We start from the raw sequence: 19431 nt of genomic DNA, 5'->3' as shown, positions 1-19431 counted from the left end.
CCAAACAGGTCTTCAGCGGTGCTGACTATGGAACACTACAGTGTGGCACTGTGGGTACATTACGGAACAAAGCACTGTAATGAGCTACTCCTAAGCAGATACCAGTTATTCTCCAAAGTATATTCCAAAATACATCAGAGCTTAAAATATTTAACCGTTAATATAGCACCACTTAAATTTCATACCGCACATATAATATGACTTCCAAAATGCATCTGGCACCTCAAATGATGCTCTCCTTTCTTCTTCCCAAGTATTTTGAGTGCTAACATCACATAAGCCTCTTCACAAAATGCATCCTCTCTCCCAGATCCCGCAGTCTGTGACAACCAGATCTGATCCCAAGGTGCACATGGCACACCAACACTCAGTGCACAGGCTCCAATGACAGCCTCACAACGGAAAGGGTTTCTGTGTTTCTGCACACCTCGCCCTGCCTTGTGGCTGCAACCAACACTCACTCACTGAAACACATTTGTCCCCACTCATTTTGACAAAACTGTGATAAGAACAGAAGGAAAAATGGCAAAGCACCCTGAGGGAGGAGGAGACCAACATGTGGCTTCCTCAGGCCTGTGATGAGAAGGCCATCAAGGGGCACACCCATCTGTGACTTGACACCTCTTGGAACCTCATAAAGGGAGGACAGAACACAGACCTGCGGTGTCAAACGAAGTTTCCTGTTACCCTCATAACTCTTCACCCAAAAACATCATAGTTCAGTTTTTAAAAAATAAAACTATAATAATATGTCTCACACCCATTACAGTTTTCTTTCATGCTCCCTTTAAATTTTCCCCCTGAATCAAAGGACTGACCACAAGCCATCAGTAAGAAAAGCCTAGCCAAGTAAGAGACTAAAATATAAAGGGACTGAATAATGCACCATCACTGGAAGAGGGTCACATATACAATATTCTGAACACAGACTCTGCCAAGTATTATTTCTGGGACTATACCAACAACATGCAAGCTCACAAAGCTACCTAAGAAACTACTCTGTAGTAAAATACCTTCCTCCAGCTCCTCTGTATGGATTTAGCTTTGATCAATACATGGCATTCTCATACATATAGGCACCTCAAAACTTAAATACAAGGTCACTAATTACCCATTCATACACAGAGCTACATATATACAAACATATTGAAATAAATATATTTGCTTTACAAATAAAGACTCATTTACTCTACCATCATTAAACTACTTATTAATTAAGCAAAACAGCATTTACCAGACAGGAAGAGATCAATAGTTCTGAATCTTCTTTTGTCCAATTGTATGCTGTATATTCAAGGGCATTATTCTCTCCTTGCTGTTTGCACATATAAGCACAGTTTCTTTCAAAAACGGTGCGGATGCCTTTGAACAGAATCACACTAGTAGTACAACCCATCCCCAAGGTGTGGATGCTCAGATTTCTAGCAATCTCTACTCCATTTCCACATCATCTTCCTTGGCTCTTCAGAAACAGTCTCCCACTGTACCATCTTCATGACAAGCAGTTACCGGCACCGGAACAGAAGGGAAGCTCCAAGCTGTCACACTAGAATCTGCTCCTGCCCAACAGCCTGACAAAAAAAAAAATCCAGACTCCGGGTATCGAACAGGAGGGGTGGGTGGTGCAAAAATAAGATGACACACCTCAGATGCACCAAGACCTTGAATGTATCATTTTTCCATTGGATTGCTTCACTGTTAATATGAAGAACAAATATGCAAAAGATTTACACGGAGTTACTGAAAAACTGCCGGCTCCTGTGATTTGCTTGGGATTGTTCTGAATCTCAGAACCTGCCCAAAATGAAAAAGACGGTGCCAGACAGTCACACTGCTGCAGATGCTGCTGGAAGGCACAAAGAATGTTCATCTGCTGCAAGAAATCACTCTCCCAGAATGCTTAGCCTAGCATCTATATTAGCAAACATCTCTTTCCTTGACCTAAATGTGCTGTTTGTTTAATCCTGCATCAGCAAGGAACAGAGAAGCAAAAGGGAAAAAAAGTACAAAAACGAGTAAAATTGCTAAGATGACTGCTGCTATGGAAACACATGTAAGTGCACTTCAAACAACCTTTTGCATGTATGGGTAACAGCCTGCTGACAGCAAACCGCGAGGGAACAAACATTGCTGTGGGGATCTTGACTTCTGCCCACCACACTTTGCTACAGAGGACTAGCAAGCTTGCACTGCTTAAAGTATTCTCCCTTCTCTAGCACCAAAAGCTGTAAATGAGAATATGGATAAAGGGTTACCCCGAATGGCGAGACGTGTGCCTCTGAAGCAGTGCTCCAGTATGCAATGGCAAAACATGCTGAAGTCTCACAGTCAGCACAGTTATTATTTTTAGTGATCGGGTCCATCCACTGCAAACTGAACTCAGTAACACTATACTATCTCAGGTGAATCCTTGGGAATGGCTAAAGTTTTCCATTGATATATCACACTGCCTCCTGCTATTTTCCTTCCTAAAAAATAAAAAGCTAACTATATAAAAACAACATGCACACACAGGGAAAACCCTATCACTTACAACATGAATCTAGAAAAAAAGGCATCATTCTTTTAAGATCTGCTCTGATATTATTTTTCATTTCACAAGGCAACAGATAGTTTTCATTTTCTATCTATAGATTTCCAAGTTAGAGTGAATTTGAACTGAATGCTGAGGAAGGGAAGAGAAACCCAGGCCATGTAGTAAGAGCAGACCTCTAGTGAACACCATGGAGTCAAGATTCCAAAATGTCTGTTTTGCCTAGTTAGTTTAGCCACTAGACCCCAAGGAAAAGCAAATATCTAGGCTTATTATGGCTCCTGCATTCTTATGCAAAGTGTATCTAACAGCCACATAAGATCAAAGGGGTGGAAATACTGGCCATATGCACAAAACAATAACTCTATGGGGCCTAGAACATTCCAATTCCAAGCAGTGATTCTGTTAAATGAAAGCTGTAAAACTCAAGATTACACCCTCATCTGTTAACAGGAAATACAAATCTTCATGAGATATTGGGATACAGGCAGATAAACAACATGGAAATTCACCTATACAGAAACATAAAATTAGAGACTATAAAACACTAACCATATGGATTAAATTGTCTCTCTTGAGAACTCAGAAATATCCATCAATTAACTTCACTTCTATACTTCAAGGAACACCTTAAATGGCAAGTTTGTTCAGTATAAAGATGATACCTAGAAAATTCAAAATTAACTTAATATTATTACCTATTTCAGATATCCTAGGTATAGAAGATAAAGAATATTATTTGAGGAACAAAAGACAACATTTGAACTTTACAAAGCATTATAAATGACAACCAAGCAAATTTGAAACTGCTGGTAAATTTTATTCGATTTATTTTAAAAACCCTAAGATAGTATTTAATGGTCTTAAATGTCCTCACCACTAAAAATAAAAGGTTAAGTGATAGATGTGTTAACTAACTCGACTGTGAGTAATTATTTTGTCAGATGAAATCATTACACTGTATACTTTAAAGTTACACAATTTTATTTATCAGATCTCAATAAAACTTTAAAAAAGAGAATGGAACAACTTACTATCCTTCAGAGGAAAAAAGAAATGCTTCCTAGAGGTTCATTAATAAGCATTTAAGCAATTTGTATCAATTTTAAATATTAACCTTTTTTCCAAGCAACAAAATTAGTGGGCAAGAGAAAACCAACGGAATATATTGACAGCAAAGGAGTTAACAAGGTCAAAAATGGGGTTTCAAGCTGACAGAAGCATGACATAATGAACAATTCAAGAGGTGTGTTGACTGATTTAGTTTCACTGATTTTTCTGCATCAGAATGATTCTAGGCTGTTGAAAGGATAATTACCATGAATTTCATCAAAGAACACGAAGAGATAGATGGTGTCTATTGGCAACCAGGGCAGCCAGCTAAAGCGTACGTTTCGATTTGGAGTTCACGTTCACGCTTACATATGTAAAGATCATGTCTAATTTACAGAGCTCCCAAGACTGGATGTCTATGTTTGACTCCCTTTTGAGATTCACACCCAAATGGATGTCTTCCTGCTAGAAATGAGACCTGACCCTCCCATCGTCTCATCAGCTGTAAATCAATCATTTTTCAACAAGACAAATTCAAATGGCATATCCATACAGTGGAGAATCATTCAGCCATAAAAAGGAACAAGGTACCAATGGATGCTACAACACGAAGAGATCTGAAAAACATCAAGCAAATGAAAGTACCAGTCACAAATTCAATTGTATGACTGCATTCAAATGAAATGTCCAGAACATGCAAATCCACAAAGAAAATGGATTAGTGCTCACCTAGGGACTGAGAGAGGGAATATGGGGGTAACTGCTAATGGGACAGGTTGCTCTTGGTAATTAAAATGTTCAGAAACCATTGTTTCTAATATACAGAATTTGTATTGATTTTAAATATTAATCATTTTATATCTACGTAAATGTTAACCTGTGGTACCATATATGCTATCTATACACAACATACAGTCTATGACTATACTAATAAAACTACTGAATTAACACCTTAACAGAGTGACTTACATGAAAGGAGAATGTGATAAAGGGCTTCATTCCATTTTTGATGCTTGATGCAGACAGTTTTGAAGCCTTACCCCCTCTGTCCCACATCTGGATATGCTGATAGGAAAATCCAGGTTCCTTGTTTTGGCACCAGAAGGAAATTCAAAACACTCAGGGAACCATCACCCTCCTGCCTCCCCACAGACTACTACAAAAACCCCAAGCCAGTCTGCTTTCAATGCCTACGCAAGCCATTGATTCTAGGACCTACTTGGGAGCTGCCCTATTCTCCCTAGAAAGCATTTCATTTGGTGAATAATAAACCATTTCATGGGGGTAGATATGATCTCGTTAGGCTCAACATACAAAAACATTTTGGTGGTGGGGGAGGCAGTACCCACCCTGTCTGCAGCGTGGCCTTAACAGTGAATTAGCTATTAAACTTAGGGAGGGAAAGGAATGACACCTCTCCCAAACTCATAGCAGACAACAGGGGAGAACGCAACCCAGACATAGCAAGTGCCTACTGCTGTATGCCTCCCAGGGATTTTCTGTGGAACTTAAAACCACAACCTTGCTTGAAGAATTTAACAATTCCTGGATGGTGCTTTGGTCCCAGTTCTCAGGAATACCCTAAGATGGCTGGGGCTGCCCTCAGGGTGTGCATTACAGACCTGGGTAAGGGGCTTCACACTGCATAAACCACCGGAAAGCCTGTATGTTTAAGATCTGCTGGCCTCCTCAGTGGTCACAAAAAAACTCACCCATGCAGCCAGAGACCACAGTAAACAGGTCCCAAGCTCTGAGCCCCCTCAAAATGAAACCATCTGGAGCTTCTGCTTCCATCTGCAGCTCTCTCCTTGCCAACTGTCATTCTGTTTTAAATGTCTTCTAAAAGTCAAATTAGTTTGATTGGTAGATTTACTTACTACTTTCCCAGAAATATATGGATAAAGAGGAATGTGAAATAACACCTAGAGAAGCTAGAACTACAAATTAAATTAACACTGTATTTCAAACAGAGATGTCTTCTACCTCCGTCAGACACTGGTTCTACCTTGAAGGCTGGGAGGAGAGTGGAATCTTCTCCATTCTGCAGTGGTTGAAATGAAGATCTCACACGACAAAGCCGCGTATCACAAAACCTAACTAAATGGAGTGTGAGTAGAACCCAACATGTCACTCATTCTATTTAAATGTCATTATGATAGCCAGTCCCCAGGAAGAGCTTGTTTCCATCCTTGACAGTCCATATTTCTTCTAGCAACGCAGTGAGGAGCAAAGAACTCTCAGGTAGGTTGGCCTCTCACTGCCCTATTCAGTTCATATTCAGACAATACCATCAAATATAAATAGAGTGCATGGCACATGACCTAGTATATATCACATGCTAAGGAAATGTCTGTCGGTTTTGTCTTCCCTTTCTGTCCCAAGTAAACTTTCTTTCCGCAGTGCCGGGGATTGAACCCAGGGCATCATGCATGCACAGCAAGGGTCCTACCACTGAGTTACAGGCCCAGCCCCCAGAGATAAAGTTTTTTCCTTCCCTGATATTAAGACTAAAATCAGGGTAACTCCTCTAAAACTGCAAGTATCTCTTGAAACAAAATTCAAAGATATGAGAAATTATTTATCTTGATAAAAAATTATTAAAAGAGAAAAATAGGTTTGAAATATGAAAAGGGAGTTAGGAGAAGTGGCGAAAAAAGGAATGAATGTGTCAGCAATTGTCGATTTTTAAAGTCTTTTTTAAAATAAGGGAAATTAAAGAATGTTATTAACAAGGCCTTTTAAAAATAAAGAAAGAGCTAGGCGTGGTGGTGCATGCCTGTAATCCCAAAGGCTCCTGAGGCAGGAGGATCAAAAGTTCTAGGCCAGACTCAGCAACTCAGTAAGGACCTAAGCAACTTCACAAGACTTTGTCTCAAAATAAAAACTAAAAAGGGCTGGAGATGTGGCTCAGTAGTTAAGTGCCCCTGGGTTCAGTCCCTGGTACCAAAGTTAAATAAATAAATATTTTAAATTTTTTAAAAAATAGTAAACTCTCTTACCATTGTGTATTTCGAGAACATGAAACTTAAAATTTTGGCTTATAGCATTTCTAAATGTATCCATCATCTATTATTCCCACCTGAAAACAATCACAGAGTCAGAGCACTTTAAAATGCCATTAGTGGCAGTTACCTTTAGGTGAACAGAGAGAACAGGCACACCCAGAAGGCAGGGCTGTGGACAAGAGCCTTACACCTCCTGAGAATCTCAGATCTGCACTCTTGCTGTATCACTACTGTGAAGCAAATTATTTTTTCTAAAAATGTATCCTTAGAGGTATAACCACATAAAATATTGGAATAAGATCTGTTGCTAACAATACTAATTCAATGTTCTCAAAAGCACAGAATACAAAGCAACACAGGTTTCTCCATGTTGGTGCTAAAATTCTAGAGAGGAAAAAGTCTGTGGGCTGCTCTGAGCACCCATGTGAAAGGAAGTGAAAGCAACCCAACCTGGCTCCAGGGATAAAGAGTAAAGGGAAGTGCCCTGCCAGGGTTGGTCAGTTTTTCAAAAGAAATGAGTGAAAAAAAAATTTTTTTTTTTACAAGAGACCAAGTTAAAACTGTGTTAAAATAAAAATCTCCAAAAGAAGAAAAAAGTCTTATTTCAGATATAATGTAAAATGGGGGGCGGGGAGGCAGCGGGGAAGGGGAGCTGGCTGCCATGGACAACAAGGCGTTCACCAAGGAGCTGGACCAATGGGTCGAGCAGCTGAATGATTGTAAACAGCTTAACAAGAACCAAGTGCGGACGCTGTGTGAAAAGGCTAAGGAAATTTGAACAAAAGAATCATGTGCAAGAAGTTCGGTGTTCTGTTACGATCTGTGGAGATGTACATGGCCAATTCCATGACTTTATGGAACTCTTTAGAATTGGTGGAAAATCACCAAACTATCTATTCATGGATGACTATGTAGATAGAGGTTATTATTCCATGGAGACTGTGGCTCTTCTTGTGTGTAGCATTAAAGGTACGTTATCCAGAACGCAATACAAGTTTGAGAGGAAATCATGAAAGCCGACAAAATTACCCAAGTATATGGCTTTTATGAGGAATGTCTATGAAAGTAATGATATGCCAATGTTTGGAAGTATTTTACGGATCTATTTGATTACCTTCCACTTACAGCTTTAGTAGATGGACAGATATTCTGCCTCCATGGTGGCCTCTCTCCATCCATAGATACACTGGATCATATATGAGCTCTGGATCGTTTACAAGAAGTTCCACATGAGGGCCCAACGTGTGATCTGTTCCAGATGATTGTGGTGGCTGGGGTATTTCACCACGTGGTGCTGGCTACACATTTGGACAAGACATTTCTGAAACATTTAACCATGCCAATGGTCTCACACTGGTTTCAAGTGCTCACCAGCTTGTAATGGAAGGATATAATTGGTGCCATTATTGGAATGTGGTTACCATTTTTAGTGCACCCAATTACTGTTATTGTTGTGGGAACCAGGCTGCTATCAAGTTACTAGATGACACTTTAAGATATTCTTTTCTTCAGTTTGATCCAGCACCTCATCGTGGAGAGCCTCATGTTACCCAGAGCACCCCAGACTACTTCCTATGAACTCCTCCTGGGAAAATTTTGTCTTTGTATGTGGAAGTATACCTGGCTTTAAAAAAATAATAATTATATATATATATATATATATATATATATATAAAATATATATATATACACACACACACACATATATATTTAAAAATGAATAGAAAAAGCAACAGTAATCTGTGTGTTTCTGTAACAAATTGTGATCTGTCTTGGCATTAAACCACATCATGGACAAAATGTGCCATACTAATGATGAGCATTTAGCACAATTTGGGACTGGAATTTAGTACAGTATGTTCTAGATTGTTCAGTCTAACAGTATGCCAGCTATATTTGTAGTAACCATTTTCCTCTGGACTGTTCAAGAAAAAAGGTAACTAACTGCATCTTCTCTGTGCTTATCTGGGAATTTTAGTTATAGTGTTTAACTGGCATGGATTAATAAGGGTTGGAGTTTTATTTGTAAAACTTTTATTTGTAAAACTTCCATTTAATCCATTACCCTTTATTTTATTGAAATGTATAATTAACAAAGAAGTCTTCTTGGGAGTGTGTTGTCATAACAGAGATTTCCCTTCGTTTAAACTAAATTACTGTTTTATGTGGATCTGCATATTTCTGTATATTTGTCATGACAGTGCTTGCATTCTATTTGGTGTACTGAACAAATAAACTTTCCATTTTAAACAACAACAACAAAAAAAGAATGTAAAATGGTACGTACAACCCCTGTGGAAAACATTATATGGCAATTCCTCAAAGAAGTAAACATAGAATTATCATGAGCTCCAATGATTCCACTTCTAGGGATATATGCAAAAGAAACAAAAACAAAGACTTAAGCTATGTGCACACCCATGCTCACTGCAGCACTAGTCACAACAGCCACAAGGTAAGAAAAACCCAAGTGTTCACTGAGTGATGAGTGAATGGACAAAACGTGGTATGTCCATACAATGAAGTATTATTCAGTTTAAAAATGAAAAGTTCTGAAACATGCTGTAACATGTTTGAAACTTGAAGATGGTATGCTAGGTAAAATAAGCCAGACGTCAAAGACAAATACATGTCTACTTATATCAGGTGCAAAAGACAAATACATGTCTACTTATATCAGGTGCAAAAGACAAATACATGTCTACTTATATCAGGTGCAAAAGACAAATACATATCTACTTATACCAGGTGCCCAGAACAGTCAAGTTCAGAGAGAGAGTATAGAATGGTGGTTGCCAAGGGTTGTGTGAGGGGAACTGGGGAGCAGTTTAATGGGTAGAGTTTCAGTTTGAGAATTTGAAAAAGTCCTGGAGAGGGAGGGGTGGGGATGGACCCAATGCTAATGAACTATACACTTAAAAATGGCCAAGATGATAATTTTTGTTAGATATACCTTACTATATTTTTTTTTTAAAGGAAGATTCCCCCAATTTACTGAGTACTGTTTTCTTACCACTGCTGGAAACAGGTGAGGAAAAGAACAGAAAGCCAGGAGAGGGAACCAGTCTTTTCTCCCCACTCTCCTATGGCCCCTTGGCCCCTCACAAAAGGCAGAGAAGCTAGAGGAACAGTTTCATAATTTTTATTTTCTATTTTCTCATTCAACTTGTTACTGGCCTTCTTGGAAGTCCTCCTAATTATGTACATCATAGAAAAAGACACAGCTGATATTTAAATTTCTGATTTGTACACAACTTCTACTATTTTGAGAGCTATAAAGAACAAACCAAGAGAGCTACGTGGATTGACCCCTCATTGGGAAGCCACAAGCAGTGGCTGAACTTCAGTTACTTTATGAGAGGTCAAGGAGGAAAATTGTGACTTCTGAAGGAGCTCAGTTCTTTGAAGAGAAACCAATAAACCCACACAGGCTGACTCAATGTCAAATATGAGAAGCTGCCAAAGGAGCTCACCTACTGGCCTAGCACCTTCCTGAACACCTCTGCAGGGGAGGTGCTGGTGGAGGGTGACTAATGGCACAAAGGATCTCGGTGAATACAGGCAGCACCAAGAAATGCACCAGCTGTAAATGAGACTAAAAGAAGAACAAGGAAGCAGAGCAAACTCACAACAACATAATGAAATCAGAATTTCACAGTGACCTCATCTTGGCCTCCATCAGTCTCTTCCCAGGAAATTCTATTTTAGGCAGTCATCTGAAAAGATCACATAATATCAAGCTATACTAAATTTAAACAATAAAAAATGTGTATGTGAACAGCATTATGAACCCCCTGAAGCAGTATGTTCTTCAAATATGGAATTATGGCTGGCATGTGAAGAGACTAAAATTCAGAATCTATAATACTTCAATTACTTGTACATTTTTAGCAGCTATCTTAATTATTTTATTGTCATTGTGACAGAATAGAAATAATGTCTCAACATAAATATTCCTTGGAAGCAAAAAGGAAAATATAAAATCATTTATAAAATTTGAGATTCACATTTTTTAAATTATTGTAATTTGGTCAGATTTTTCAATTAGATTAATCAAAAAAGTAGTAAGAAATATACTATAGTGGTTTCCTCTCTATATAGGGAGAAAAAATATAATGTTTCGAAATAGTCTTATGTTTTTGAAAAAATGGAGGAAAAAGTCACAAAATAAAGTATGTATTCCCTTGTCCATGCTTCTAGTCATATAAAAAGGAACTAGATGTATACTCTACCTCTGCTTAGACACTCATTAAGCCTCATTCTTTACTAACTCCTTCGAGTTTTTAATTTCTTTTGACAAAGATACAAAATTCAGAACCTGCATTAGATTCTCAGCTGAGTTATGGCTTAATTTTTGCCTGTGTTTTAAAAGAGTGCTACTTTGATCAAACTCTCTCTGATGCTTAAGTGGATTTAAATAAGTCAGAGCAATGAATAATTTTAGGCAAAACAACCCTGAACATAAGAACTGAACAGATTACAGAATTTGCCATCCCTCCTTGACAACTAAAAACAGGAACCAAGAAAAAAAAAAAAAAAACAGTAAACAAGTAAAAAGTCTTTGATAAAATACAAATCAAAACAAAGAGATGCTACTTCAGAACCAATAAATGGTTAAAATCAAAGACAGTTATAAGCATCAGTGAGGATGTAAAGAAACTGGAACCCTCATGTACTGTTGGTGGAAATGTAAAATAGGTCAGTCACTTTAAAAAATAGTCTGTAAGTTCTTTAAATGATTAAAAGAGTTATATTCTATTCAATGATATAAAGAAATAAGGTACTGGTATAACACCAATGACCCTTGAAAATATGCTGAGTGAAAGAAATCAGTAGTGAAAGACACAGGTACTTAGTATGAAATTCATTAATATAAAATGTCCAGAGCAGGCAAACCTATAGAAACAGAAAGTAGATTCATGGTTACCTAGAACTAGGCAGCTGAGTCAGGTGGAGTTGGGGGTGATGGCTCAGAAGTCCAGAGTTTTTTGGGGGGGGATAATAAAAATGTTCTAAAATTGACTATGGTAATGGATGCACAACCCTCAATAATACTGAAAAATCTTTGAATTTTTTGCTTTAAGTGGATAAATTACATGTGAATCATATTCTGATACAGTTTTTGAAAAAGCAGGACATATCAAGGGGTGCATCCTTATTAAACTGCATTTTTCTTGAAGGGAACCTATGCTTGATACAGTTTTGTTTCCAAACACATCACTACCCCTAACAGTGAATTCCCAAGAGCATTCTTGGCACTGTATATGCAGAGGGAGGTACAGAAGAGAAGGGTAAGATGATTTCTTCATCCAGAGCCAGTTAAAGCTATTGTGCTTTAAATTCATAGAACACTTTTAAAAATTCATAGAATGCTTAACAGAAACCTTTTGTCTGGTCAATAACTTCAGTTCATTCATTATGTAAGGCAAGGTCTGGGTCTGAGGGCCAAGTCATCTATCCAAATTCATTCAAAGAAATTTGTTTTGCAGATATTTTCCCACAGATTTTTCATCTGTACTTTAACCACAGGCTCTCAAGAGCCAAGAAAAAAATACCATTCAGAGAAAAAAATCAGAGAAAGGATAGAAAGAGATAAATAAAGGATACGAATTTTATTTAAGTCAGAAAATTGGTTCCTTTAGGTCAATCTAGTCACCTGACCTATACAGGAAATTTAAACTTTAAATATAAATTTTAACATAAAATTTAATGATAAAAATTATATAAGAAAATCTGTATTAGAGTGTGTCACATGGGAATATTCCTGCTACATGCCGGATACTGAGCACAGAATTTAGCCTCATGTTGCCAGTCTTCCAGGTGATCCCCTTTGGGGTAGCCATCCTTAGACCTTGCTCCAAAGAACTAAGATTTTCAGAGAAGCCCATCCTCATGTTCAGGCACTGAAGGACTGTAGCCAACACTGACACCCTGTGGAGCAGGACTGAGAAATAAATGCAGGTTAAACAACTAGGGCTTGGAAAAAGGAAATCAGAAGTTCAAAAATCTCTTTAAACCAGCAGCTTTCAAAGTATTGTCACCATGGATCATATGAAGCAATGTCTTTTAAATTATGACGCAGTAAATATGTATAAAAATACTTCCCTTGACAACCAAATTTTAATCCTGTTGCTTGCTATTCTGGCTTCACAAGTCTGTTACAGTTCGCTGGAAAGAAGAAGAGAAGAGAGGAAGGAAACAGCTCACAGCCCACTAGCTCCTTTGCAGAACCACTGCAGGTACTAGTTTTTAAGGCACATCTCTCAGCACTTGGAATTCCCAGTCTTACCACATAACCCATCACCTGTAACTGCTGGCCCAGAAGAAAGGCATGGTCTACTGAACATGGAGATGTCAGAAAACATTCTACACGATGGAGTTCTAGCTCACATGATGCAGTATTTGCTCTGAATTAGTTACTTCCCCAAAGTCAAAGACCTGTTCTAGGAGCTGGGGTTATGGCTCAGAGGTAGAGTGCTCTCCCAGCAGGGGTGAGGCCCTGGGTTCGATCCTTAGCACCACATAAAAATAAAAGAAAGGTATTGTGTCCACCTACAACTTATATATATATATATAAATGTTGAAAAATGTTATATATATAAATGTTAAAAAAAAAAAAAAAAAAAGACCTGGTCTAGGAATCAATGGGTGGAGGTAGGGGCAGTCTCTCTCACTATCACCCTAATAACCCACTCAAAGAATTTCTGCTTCCCAACCCTACTGGTATAAAGTTCCTAGTTTTAAAGGGAAGAATGTTCCCATTAAAAGGAAACAACATTTCCAGTGATTGGAAGGTAAGACTGTCACTTGGTCATCTGGGGCTCCTTAAGCTACTGAACCAAAAGGTGAAGGAGGAGGATACCCTGCCAGCTGGCTAAGAGGAAACGGGGTTGCTGCCTCCCAAAGGATCAGGAAGGACTTATGGCTTCCTTCTTCAGGAAAGTTTAGTACTTCCAACCCCTATAACAAAAGTTAATTAGAATCTACAGCAACTTTAACAAGTTCAGAATTCAGACCTTCAGCAGACTTAAAATAAAAAACCCTAAGAACTTGAGGGAACAAACCTGGCTGGGAACAAAGGAAACATGGGATGAACAAGGGAAAGAAAGGCATATATATCAACTACCGCTAGGGGGGCCTGACCTGGCCCTTCTTGCCATTCCTTCTTGTTTGGGGCTGGGCGGGGGCTGTTGACACCAAATTTTCTGCTTCTTCTTCTTGTACTATTTTATGCAAGCGTTGTTGAAAACTCTACAATTTATACTTTGTATAACACAATACTGAAGCAGAACTGCAACTACATTTAAGGACTAATTAATAAAGCCCAGAAATGGATAACGTGACTCTCTCCCAGAGACAGATACAATGATTGAGACTTTGTGACAGGACACCCCATTTTGGGGAGTTGGTGAGAACATGTTTACTGTGTGAAGGATATTCACATTCTAATTAGGCTGAAACACAGTAGTTTTTGTTACGCACAAGTTCAAATATGTTTACAAGGGTGGGTCTAGAGGCTAAGAATCCAAAGGGATGAATGCCAGTTAAAAGTTATTGTCCCTCAGCTCTGGCCCCACACTTCCAAACTCAGATGTGTAGTGCTGGTCTGGTACGCTGAACCCATTTGTTTTATGGGTTGGCTCCATTCGGCTCAGCCACCAGGAGACGCTAGGGAAAGACTTGCAAGGCTTGCTCCTTGCCCGATGCTGCTGCTTCCTGCTGGCTTCTGGCTCCCAGGGTCACCCCAGCAGCATTTCTTCACCAAGCAGCAGCAGTTACTTCCTGTGCACAGCTGAATCAGGTTTGCGGGTTTGCAGCACTGCAGAGAATAAGACTCCGGGAACCCCCTTCAAAAACACCACCACCGGCTGCCCAGCACTCATGCTGAGGCCTGGGCTGCAGATTTTTAAGACTTAATAATAATGGCTATAGCCCTACAGTTGACAGCTGCTTGCGCAGCCACCACCTCTATGATATTTTATGGTTTTGACCTTTATATTTAATAACACTTCTCTATATTTAATTCTGTTAAAATAACTGGGGTGATGGATGTTTTCTGAATGGACCCTGAGTTGTATACTACCCTAGACTATAAACACTTTTCAAAGTCTAGGATCGTCAAAGAAGATATGCAAAGAACCAATAAGCACATAAAAAGGATGTTCAATGTCACTAGTCATTAGGGAAATGAAAATTAATACTACAGTGATGTCCCACTGCACCTATTAAGATAACCAAAATCTTTAAATATATTTTTATTTGTTCTAATTGTTATACATGACAGTAGAGTATATTTTAAACATCACACATAAATGGAGCGTAACTTCCCATTTGTCTGGTTGTACATGATGTAGAGTTACACAGATCATGCAATCACATATGCACACAGGACAATAATGTCAGATTCATTCTAGTATCATTCCTACCCCATGAAGATGGCCAAATTTTTAAAAGATTGGCCATACTGAGTATTTATTGGCAAGGTTGTTGAACAGGAGGAAACTTCACACACTGCTGGTATAGCTACTTTGGGAACAGTTTGACAGTGTCTCAAAATGTGAAACAAAGTTACCATAGAACCTAGTCATTCCACTCTTCTATTCAAGAAAAATGAAAACAGGTGTCCACACAAAGACTTATAAACAAATGTTCACAGCAGACTGTTCCTGATATCCAAAAAGCATAAAGAACCCAAATGTCCATCAACCGGTCAATGAGTAAACAAAAAGTGTTTCATGAAAACAACAGAATAGAATATTATTTGGCAGTAAAAAATGAAGTACTGAACCTGCTAGAGCATGAATGAATCTCAAAAATATTAAGACAAGTGAAATGAGCCAGATGCAAAGGCCACATATTGAATGATTCCTCTATATACAATGTTCAGAAATGGTAAATCTACAGAGACAGAAAATAGATGTGTTATAGAAGAGTATCTGCTAAGATGCATGAGACTTCTTTTAAGAACAACGAAATGTTCTAAACATAGATCCTGATGATGATTGCACAAATCTACAAATTTCCTAAAATTTAAATTGTACATTTAAAATTTAGAATGTATTGTGGGGTGTATAAATTCTACTTCATAAAGTTGTGAAATAAAAACATAGGAAAATATTTGAAGAAAATTTTTGTCATAGACAAATGAAATCAATCATAATGAGAAACCACACTGCACTGACAGGTAAAGTGGAGCAGGCGTCTGCAAATTCATATAATTTCATGGGATAAATACAGGATGCCTAAGAACTAGACTACTTTTCTGTTTTTCTTGCAAATGATTAAGAATAAATTTTGTAGAGGCATTAAAAAATTGTCCAGCTTGAGTGAAAGATGGTTTCCTTGCTTCAAGACACAACAGACGGGACAGAACAAGCATTCAGATCTAGCTGAAGTCACCAAAGAGAAAGACAACATTCTGAAGTTGAGAAAATTCTCCCTTGCATACAGACAGCTTTTTTTTTTTTCTTTAGGAATGTCTATTGACAAACAGGGACATCACCAAGGAAGCGTGAATTACCAATGGCATGAATACATCAAGCACATCCCTGAAATTGTTCTTCACCTTGAAAACAAACTTGAATTTGAACTCCAGTATCATTACAATGTAAGAGTAAGAGATTCCTGAAAATTGAACCATTTCTTCTACCGGACTAACCATTCAAAAAGACAGGAAAATTCTTTCTTTCTTTTTTTAATGATGGACCCAAATTTTGAACTCATTTATTTCTAGATAATGAAAAATGTCCATGCTTACTATGGAGAGTTTAACAGGAAAAGAACTAAAATTTAGCCAATAGTTCAGTGCATTCTCCCAAAATTCATGTAAAGTATCTCCAAAAGGAATATTAATAATATAAACTGGATAATAAATATCTTGTTTTTATAATTGATGTTTTAAAAGTATTATCACTTTTTAAGATTAGTTTTGAGTGGTTTGTGGTACCAAATTATTTTCTTCAATAGAACCCAAATTTGTAACATTGTGCCTAAAGAAAATGCAAATTTAGAAGACATCACTTCAAATGTTATCTAGAAATTAAAACTTAGGCCATTAGACATGGGTTGCCTGAATACTCTCCCATCACAGAACGCGAACCAGACTCAAAGAAGACTAGGGCTGGGGCTGTGGCTCAGTGGTGGAGCACTTGCCTAGCATGTGTGAGGCACTGGGTTCGATTCTCAGCACCACATATAAATAAATAAATAAATGTCCATTGACAACTAAAAACATATTTAAAAAAAAAAAAAAAAGAAGAAGAAGAAGAAGACTAACTTGACCAACATCACAGGGCCAGTATGTGGGATATGAACCAGTGCTCTCCAGCTCCAACATCACTGTTCTTTCTGGCATATCACTTTAGATCCTGTAAACAATACTGATGATAATAGAAAGAGGAATTAAAAATCAAGTATTTGTACACAAAAGATTCTGAAGGCAAACCTGAACTTATAGTTCAGTTATTTATATTAGTTCTTTAAAATAAATGTGGCTCTGTATTTGAGAGACTGAAGGCTGAGGTTAAGTCTCCTTTATCAACTGAAAGAGCACATAGAAACCAGAATCAAAAGGGCACCTGTGAAAATGGTCAGTAAGTGGCCAGGTATCTCTTTTATCATCCCAGGTTCCCTATCAAAACTTCTAAAACAGGGCTGGGGATATAGCTCAGTGCTTGCCTTGCAAGCACAAGGCCCTGGGTTCAAACCCCAGCACCGCAAAAAAAAAAAAAAAAAAAAAAAAAAAAAAAAAACTTCTAAAATAGCAAAAGTGGTTCACGCACAGCCAATGTAAAGCTTCATGTTCTCTCTGCTTCCATGAAAGGTGAGGAACTGTCCCTCCTGTTCCTGATGAGAATCACAGTAAATTCAAGGGCTGATATCACAGTTAAGATAAATTAAATTCAATACAACCAAAGAAATACCTTGATGATCCAATATTTCCTGGGAAAAACTAATGATGCATTTCCTTCTCTTGGCCCATCAGTGTCACCAATGTGGGTCATTAGCAGAAGACACCAGGAAATTAAAGTATGTTTTTATGCTAAGCAGCTTCAGTACAAGGAGTGAACATAAAATGTGCAATTTTAAAGGAATTCTGAAAAGTCTGTTTCCAAATATTATAAACTCTTTTGTACTTGGCAACCAATAAGAATGCTGGCCTATATAAAAGCCTTCAGTTCAGCAGATGTCTACTTGATTAAAAATTAACAGAGAGTAGGAAGGGTGAAATTATATATTCCAACAGAAAGTCCAAAACTACCTAAAAATGAAAGTTTAATTTCACTTCATTAAACATTCAATTGCAGATTCTAGTAATCTTAGATATCACTGGCTTTTAAGAACAAATGTGTCAACAGCTGTCAAAGAATAATTATCTGCTATGAAAGTTAAAGATTTCAGGGCATATGATGGCTTAATATAGGTGAAAATAGATGACAGACTTAAGTACGTATAGTCACCCTCCTATCCACTGAGGGAAACTAAAAGCTGAAAAGCATTTTGATGATATTTTCTATTCCTCCCAGATCATTTTATTCAGCCAGGCCCAGCAGCAGCAGAGAAGGAAAAGACAAGCATTCCATCTTGGTTATAAAACAGAAAATCTAAACATGGAAGACAGATTAGATTATAAGAACAAAGTTGCCCCAGATGAGATAGACAGGACCAGAACAGGAAAATTCTCTTAATAAGTAGTATTGTCCTAAAGTTGGATGAGATGTTCAGGAGGAAATGAAACTCTTGCTCGCACAAGTAAGAATGCTAGTGGGTGAGGGCAATATCGCAATGGCAACTGAATCAATGCCACCAAAGGCCCCTTCAGTCCTGCAATGTGATGGATTCTCCACTTTACAGGTGTTAGCAGTGAGTGCAAGGTCCTTCAGGCAAAATAGGAGCTGAGGCATCTCTGGTCACCTAGGTGACCTGAAGGAATGGCACAGAAGGCCCAACATACCTAAAGTGTATAGGAGACATCTCACACATTGCCTAGTTCAACAATGTTGCAAGTGAGGACACTGAAGACATCTATTAACTCAAAGATGGTTAATAATGGCATGACCAAAGTCACAGGGGACTGAGTGTCTGCAACAAGACATCGAGTCACATCCACAGACTTCTGTATTAGAACTCTTTCTACTCTACCATGGCACTTCTCTGTCAGGTCCCCCAAGAAATCCCTACATTCCTCACACACAGACATGCTAACAAAAAGTTTTATATTCAGAGAGGGAAAAAAAAATTAAAATGCCTGGTCAACTTAAGGGGTCTGCAATAGGGCTTTGATGTGAAGACCCAACTCTTTTCTTCCAATGTCTAATCATGAAATATATTCAAACCAGGTGCTCCATCTAGTGGATTAATGGAAGAGTCTCAGGAAGAGAGTCGACACGTTTTTAACACTGCTCAGCTCACATAACCCTGAAACATTTACTTGTCATTCCACACGTCATAGCCAAAATAACAGCACTAAAAAGGAGATAATACAGATTAAAGCTCCATACTCCATATCCCATGGCCAAAATAGTGGCAGTAAAAAAGAGATTATAAAGTTTATAAACTTCTAGGAGTCAGGGATGAGTTTATTCCAACTGGTTAAAACTGTATTACAAATTTGCTTCCTCCCCCATTTCCCCAAATTAAGTAAAAGGAGTCAGCAAAGCAGTTACTTCATGTGTAATAAAGTAAAAGCTCTCCGCTGGCACACACCCAGCAGGTGTAACTCAAACCTGACTTTGAAGCTCACGGAGATTCCACAGCCCCTTGATATCCTATTACTAACGTTCATTGTAATCCCAGGAGCAGACCGCCCTCTTAAAGGAAGAACATGAGGCAGGAAAAACT

The 19431-nt window shown here is 38.1% G+C and overlaps 1 protein-coding gene and 1 pseudogene across 7 annotated transcripts in view; one reads left to right on the top strand and one right to left on the bottom strand.

Annotated features, from left to right (window-relative positions):
- The window catches only part of Dock9 (dedicator of cytokinesis 9), a 273347-nt gene that overhangs the window by 204292 nt on the left and 49624 nt on the right, over positions 1-19431 (bottom strand). The gene's annotated exons all lie outside the window — the stretch shown is intronic.
- LOC124984991 (serine/threonine-protein phosphatase 2A catalytic subunit beta isoform-like) lies at positions 7250-8169 on the top strand (annotated as a pseudogene).

This window comes from Sciurus carolinensis, chromosome 5 (genome assembly GCF_902686445.1).
Source record: "Sciurus carolinensis chromosome 5, mSciCar1.2, whole genome shotgun sequence".
In the NCBI taxonomy this organism is placed as follows: domain Eukaryota; kingdom Metazoa; phylum Chordata; class Mammalia; order Rodentia; family Sciuridae; genus Sciurus; species Sciurus carolinensis.
The sequence above is the reverse complement of the archived record's forward strand: the minus strand, read 5'-3'. Positions and strand labels throughout refer to the sequence as shown.